Genomic DNA, 6,766 nt, shown 5'->3' with positions numbered 1-6,766 from the left:
GGTCACCCATCCAAGTACTGACCCCGCCCGTTGCTTAACTTGGATGAGAACATCGAGATTGGAAATAAATATTTATTTTATCATATTTTTAGTAATTGTTGTTATAGCGGCAACAGAAATACATAATCTGTAGAAATTTCAACTGGCTAACGATCACAGTTCATGAGATACAGCCTGGTGACAGACCAACGGTCGGACGGATGGACAGCGGAGTCTCACTAATAGGGTCCCGTTTGACCCTTTGAACCCTTAAAAGTCCCTGATAGTCTAAAACACAAAACAAATGTTAGGTATTAAGTTGGCACACGTTTTGTCTTTGGTTTTGTTAAAAACCAGTGCAGTTCCAAAAGCGGGACCCGGATTCATTTAGAATGCAACCGGGAAAGTGCCAAGATGACATGTGCTTATGCTTACAATCATAGATTAATACATTTTAATATTCATGAATCGTTCTTTGTTTGTAAATTCCATTCGTAATACGACTAAATAGTTAATCCTTTCCGATATATTAACATAAGTAGTAAGTTTTTGTGATGTCAAGCGATCCTGTTTTACAAGTTTCAAAATAAAATTGGTCTAGATTCGAAAGCTAATTGCAATAAAAGTACCTGTACTGTACCAAAACGAATATCGATTATATTTATTTTATTTATTTAAACTTTATTGCACAATACATAAAGAGTACAAATGGCGGACTTAATTCCAGAAGGCATTCTCTACCAGTCAACCACGAGCCAAACCGAAGGATCCTAATTTTATATTGAAATATCAAATCATTTATTTTCCTCTAAACGTGTCGAACGATTACGATAAATATCAGAATAATTACGATTGTCCTTGATATTGAATGCAGTTAGAAAGTATTCTTATCGCCAGTCAACTTTGAATCTTTCCGCTTTTTGTTTAGAGTTGTTTTTACTGTGTCTTCGTTTCAGTGGATAGGCTTGGTTGAATGTAATTTGCGGTTTTTACAAGTAAGGAATAATTGCGAAACGAAAGTGTTTGATGATCTTTTTGTGCTTGGTTTTATTTTAGACTTAATTGATTAGTATTGAAGGCTAGAGGTCAAATGAATAATTGAAGTTAAAACGAGTAGTGTGGACCATATATGTATGTAAGGTTCGATTAATTTTAAACTAACTTTTATTACTATTTTTATAATTATTAATCATGTTTACAATTTGCAACACTGATTATTTTATTCATCGAAGGTAGTTTGGTAGGTTTAGAAAAAGTATACAAAGTGTGGTATATTGTAAAAGTGTGTTGTAAGGTCAAGCAAAAGACCAGTTCATAAAGTTAATTTTTAGGTAAATACTAACTCCAATACACATGTTATTTATTATTCTGTTCCAGTGTTAGTTACCCCGTAAAAACTCTTGTTACCTACTAAATGTTCCCCTTTTTTTGTCAACTGTATAATTCGCTAAGTATTATCGATACGTCTCCAATTAGCTGACCAAGGGCGGTATTAAATCCAACAAGCTTATTTACACATTCAAATTGTTGCACATTGTTGAGATAAATACTTACCTACACTTTTTACCTAAGATAGACTACTTACCTACTTAATATTTGTACCTATGAACTGCTGTAAAAAGTAATGAAATAAACGTACCTATTTGTATTTGTAAAAGAGAGGAGATAGACATAATTGATTATTTATCATTGCAACTGTCTTTTATTTATCAATCGAATACAAGTAAGTGAATAACTCAGATTTAAATATTTTAATGTTTATTCTTCGGAAACAAAAAAATTTGCAAATTTTTGCGTTCCGGACTCGCGCTACTAGTGTTCCGTACCACCGCAGATTTTTTTACGTTTTTTGTGTCAAGCTAGACCGACTAACTCTTGGCCAGTTTTTATCACGTCGTACCAATCCGTTCGTGGACGAAAACTAAATAATGAAATTGGTATGTTCGTTCTCGTCCAATAAGTTCTCTAAGATTTCCTTAAAAAAACTTCATAAAACTGATAATTTTTGGTTTTATTATACTTCTAAGTATACATAAATACATCATCATTATCCTTGCCTTATCCCATTTACTTGGAGTCGGCACATCTAACACTCTGGCGCCATTTTTGGCGGTCTTTTGTCATATCCGGCGTCTAGCCTTGTGTCAGTAGGTCTTTTTTGATGGTCGAAGCCCAGTTTGTCAGCGGTCGGCCTCTTCCCCTTGTGACTCCAGCACCTTCGGCGGTTACACTCCTTGTAATATGGTCATCGCAACGGCGTTGAACATGGCCAAACCATCGCAATCTGCTTTCGCGCATTTTGTTCCGAATGTCCGCGACTTTAAAAGTGCCTCTTATACATATTATTGTATACGTGTTTTTTATTTTGTCCAGCCTTGTAACTCCTCCCGACCAGCGCAACATCTTCATCTAAGTATACATAAATACGTGCTAAAAATATTATTTAAAATAGTTAGAATAGTAATTAAACTATCCATAAACTTTTCCAGACCGCACTTTATTTTTCTTGGTTTTATGACCTCTAAAAGGCGCGGATGCGAAGCTGCAACTTTATTTTATTTTTTTATTTCACTACTTGCGAAATATTATTTTTAATGTATGTGTTTACATTAATTATTGTAATAAGTCCAAAATTATGCGGTATGGAAGGTACTTACTCAAATTTTACGTAATTCTTTGTAGCACCCCGTTAAGTGGATGGAAACAAGCACTGGACGGTATTTAGCACTCTAACCCTTTAATTTGTTTGAAATTTAGGTCGCGATGTTATAATTATAAAATACAAATACAAATCGTTTATTTACCATACCTTTTTTTACAAATTGACATAGCAGATTTAACTTACCATAAATTGTATTTATCAATTATGTTAATATCCATTATTTACAATTAATTTACTGATGGATTGTTTGTTAGACGCGAATACGCTGTATTCTGAAAAATTAAAATAATTTACACAAGGGATGTCACATGAATAAAATAGTTACAGTTGTTTATTAAAACTACTCAATGTTTTTTTCGTGAAAGCGTGTTTTGTAAGTTTATGAAAATACGGATACGAAATGCTGAAATCACCATACATTCCTATACCCAAACTCAATCCAAACTTACACACAATGTGTGTTTTATTTTGACCCATATATCGGCTCTTTATAATCAAAAGTAATACGAAGGCTGATCCGAAAGTTCTTAGTTGCTTCGGCTCTACTCATGCGATTAAAATTTTAGTTTTTGTTTTTATTTTATTTCTACTTCGACGCGTCGAAGCCTAACCTAACCATCAGTCATGAAAATCATTAATTGAGACTCCATATGTGCTGTCATTTCATAGACAGTTTTTGTAAAAAAAAAACAAAAGGATTTTAGGTGCTAGTAATGACGAATCTCGGCCGTTTTTTTACGTATAAATCGTTTTGATTGAGTAAATATTATTATGATTTAATAGGTGTCAACAATGAGTCCTTTCATTAAAAGTAAAAATTTCTGATATTTAAAAAAAAAAAAAATATATGCATACAAGATTATTTATTGATTTATACATTGGAAATAGCAGAAGGAAGATAATAATTAGTCCCGGGTAAATTTAAGTTCGATTTTCAAAGATTTCAATACGAAATTCATTTAATTGTGCCCAAAATTGCCGTTTTTTCTAAGCAATTCGTAACTCCATACAAAACAGCTTTCAGTTAAAAATATATAATAAAAAAACTATTTGCATTAATTAAAAAAAATGCTGGCCATAAGTAGCATTGAAATATCCCTCACAATAGTATAAATAATTTTTTTATCGCATGAGTAGAGCCGAAGCAACTAACAACTTTCGGATCAGACCTCGTATGTATTAGATTTCTATTTTAAAAAAATATGTAGGTATTTTTTCTAACATTGAAAATATATGTAGTCAATAACATTAACTATATATTTACTCGGACTCTTTGATCTTAACTGTGTAGGTACGTTACATTACTAACAGTAATTAATTACATTACGGTAGTGATCGGTGGTATCGTTTATTTATGTATTAGGTACCCATATTACCTCGCCTTTAATACCTATCACCAGTATCAGGGTAGTCATTGGTTTTTACTTTTATTTTATCGCGTTTATTGTAACCGGATTCCAATTAGCCAGCACCCCAAGTGCCACGTTAAAAATATTGTGGCGGGACACTTTCCCGCCGCGACGCCGACGCCATATTGATTTTTCTTTTTAAATGAGCGGTTTTTGTTTTCAGCCAACATTGTCGCGTTTTGTTCTTTTTTAAACAAAGTTTATACGATATGTTCGACGACTTCTAAACAAATGCAATTTTCATTATTGAGGCGTTGCAGTAGATCAGAAGAAAATGTATTAATGCCGTACAACTAGCGTCATCTGTTACAAGACTAAATGATACCTTTGTATAGAAAGGCAGTTTCCATTCTAACTTTATTCGCCTTGAACCATTGAGTCTTCTCAATAGGCACTGCTGTAAATTACCTGCTTACACTCACAGATGGCGTTACAAGTAGGTATATTTTGTATACTTTTTAAATTATATCAATTATTTTAGGAATGAATGTACCATGTTTAGCGAAGGTTTACAAGAATTGGAAATAGGATCAAAAGATAGGTAGGAAGATGGGTAGGTATCGTTACAGAAAAATAAATACCACTTAAAAAGCACCACATTGCACCAAATGATTTTATCAATCGAATGAAAACGAACAGATTACAAACGCGTATCAAAATCGAATCGGACCTTTTTCTCGCCGCCTACATCCTCTTTTTGCTCATCGCTTTCAAAGCCGTATGTTTTTGAAAAAGGAACGTCGCTGTGAGAGCATCCACTAATTGATGGTTCGGGCGAATTCGACGCGCTGCGTTCGTGTAATGTTGAAGTATCGATAAAATCGATAAAAAGTCGGTGAAAAAAGTCGATGTATCGAATCGGTTGGTACGCCTGTCGGCACCAAATCTGTTTGGATGTCCACAGATGTCAGTGGGAATCGAATGACGTTGAAATTAGTTGGATACAAACATGTGGCAATTTGAAAGTATTATTGTGTTTTAATTAGGGAATGTTAAGAAAGACGGTGACTGTGCACTATATTAATTGCTAGAGGGATACGAGTGGCAGATGGAATTGAGATTATTTGTCATTCCTTTGAATGGTGAATCGTTGAAATTTTAACAACTTTTGTAATGTAATTGCTTTGTAGGATTGGTACCAATATAACATACAGTGCTGTATGATTTATTTATTTATGTTAACTTATTGGCCTTTTTTTTGTCTTCTGTACATATTTACCTCGCACCAACAATGCTTCTTTGTCCAACTAACGGCTATACAACAAGAAAGAAATTAAATGCTAAGATATGACTTTTTGGAATATTAAGTACATATTTATTTAATTATATTTTTATATTATTGACTTACTTTTATAAAATGGTAGGTATAATGTCAACTGAGAAATGTGTCATAGGTATACCTATATGCCTCCAACCTCAATTTTTATTCTTATAATAGACATCTCTTTCACTGTACACGTTACGGTGATTATGCAAAACAATAACGGGTTTACGCAAGATAGGCGACGCCCGAACCGAAATAGTTGCCTCCCCGCTCTTCTTTATTCCAATCACTCCAAAGAGTCAAACCGTTAGGCGAACCAGAGAAACATTTAATTTAACTTCCGTAACAATCACGTGTCATCGGAAACTGTGTACAGTACAGGGTGCGCAGCCCACATGTTTACGCTCCACGGCGATCATAACGCAACTGTCATTGTCGCGCTAATATGGAAGAGTGATAGAGAGACACAAAGCGCTTCGTTATCGCAGCACAAGCGATTGTTACCTTTGTTAGGCACCCTGGTTCGTCTCGTCTATTTTGTACGGCGATAAGAACAATATCCCAGGGGGCAATTTGTCACACATCGCGACAGAATGATTTATCACCGTCCACAAAGACTCTGAATAGGCCCCCTCGTAAACCAAACACCCAATTTGGGACTCATTACGGGCATATAATCTATAACATGTAAAGTAAAACCGGTCCTAATGACGTTATAATAAGGTTCAATAACCATTTTGAATCATATTAGTATCTGTGAAAATTAGTATGATCTATTTATAAAGTTCCCGCCAAAATTGTCTATGGTTTCCCGCCATTTTGCCGCGCTGTCATTTCTTAAGGATGCGTTCGCATTCCTCTACTAATTGTATGTATCGCGCCGTACGAAACACATTTGTCAATTGTCGCCGGGCCCCCTGTTCATAATTAGTTAGTTAGTTATTTCTGGAACGCTTTGACGGCTTATTAAGATTTCAAATTGAACACAAATTAGATGTCACGCCTAACTTATTTCTTAACTGGTATCGAGATGTGTTTTCCTGCTGAAAAATTTGTCTGTCGACGTGTGGACAGGTTCGTTTTCCGGGCGTCAAAAAGCTATCTGTTAAGTGGTGACATCTACATCTGTGTTCCGTATTGCTTAGTTCATGTATTGTTTTATTCGTTTTTGACTGCTGAAATTAGTAAAAACTAATAAGACTTTACTTTGTTAATCACTACACTAAGACAGTTTTGATACGGTATCAATGCGTGACTTGATGACTTCTAAGAGCCGGTACAGACGGACTACAAACCGACTGCAACTTGTATGGGAACTGCGCTGCAGTGCGCTGCACGCCGACGTTACAGTTGGCATGCTATCGACGTGCAGTTCCCATACCCATTGCAGTCGAGTTTCAGTCCCTCTGTATCGACCCTAAGAGTAGAAGTACGACGCCCGTCATTAAAACT

This window comes from Cydia pomonella, chromosome 21 (genome assembly GCF_033807575.1).
Source record: "Cydia pomonella isolate Wapato2018A chromosome 21, ilCydPomo1, whole genome shotgun sequence".
Lineage (NCBI taxonomy): Eukaryota > Metazoa > Arthropoda > Insecta > Lepidoptera > Tortricidae > Cydia > Cydia pomonella.
The sequence above is the reverse complement of the archived record's forward strand: the minus strand, read 5'-3'. Positions refer to the sequence as shown.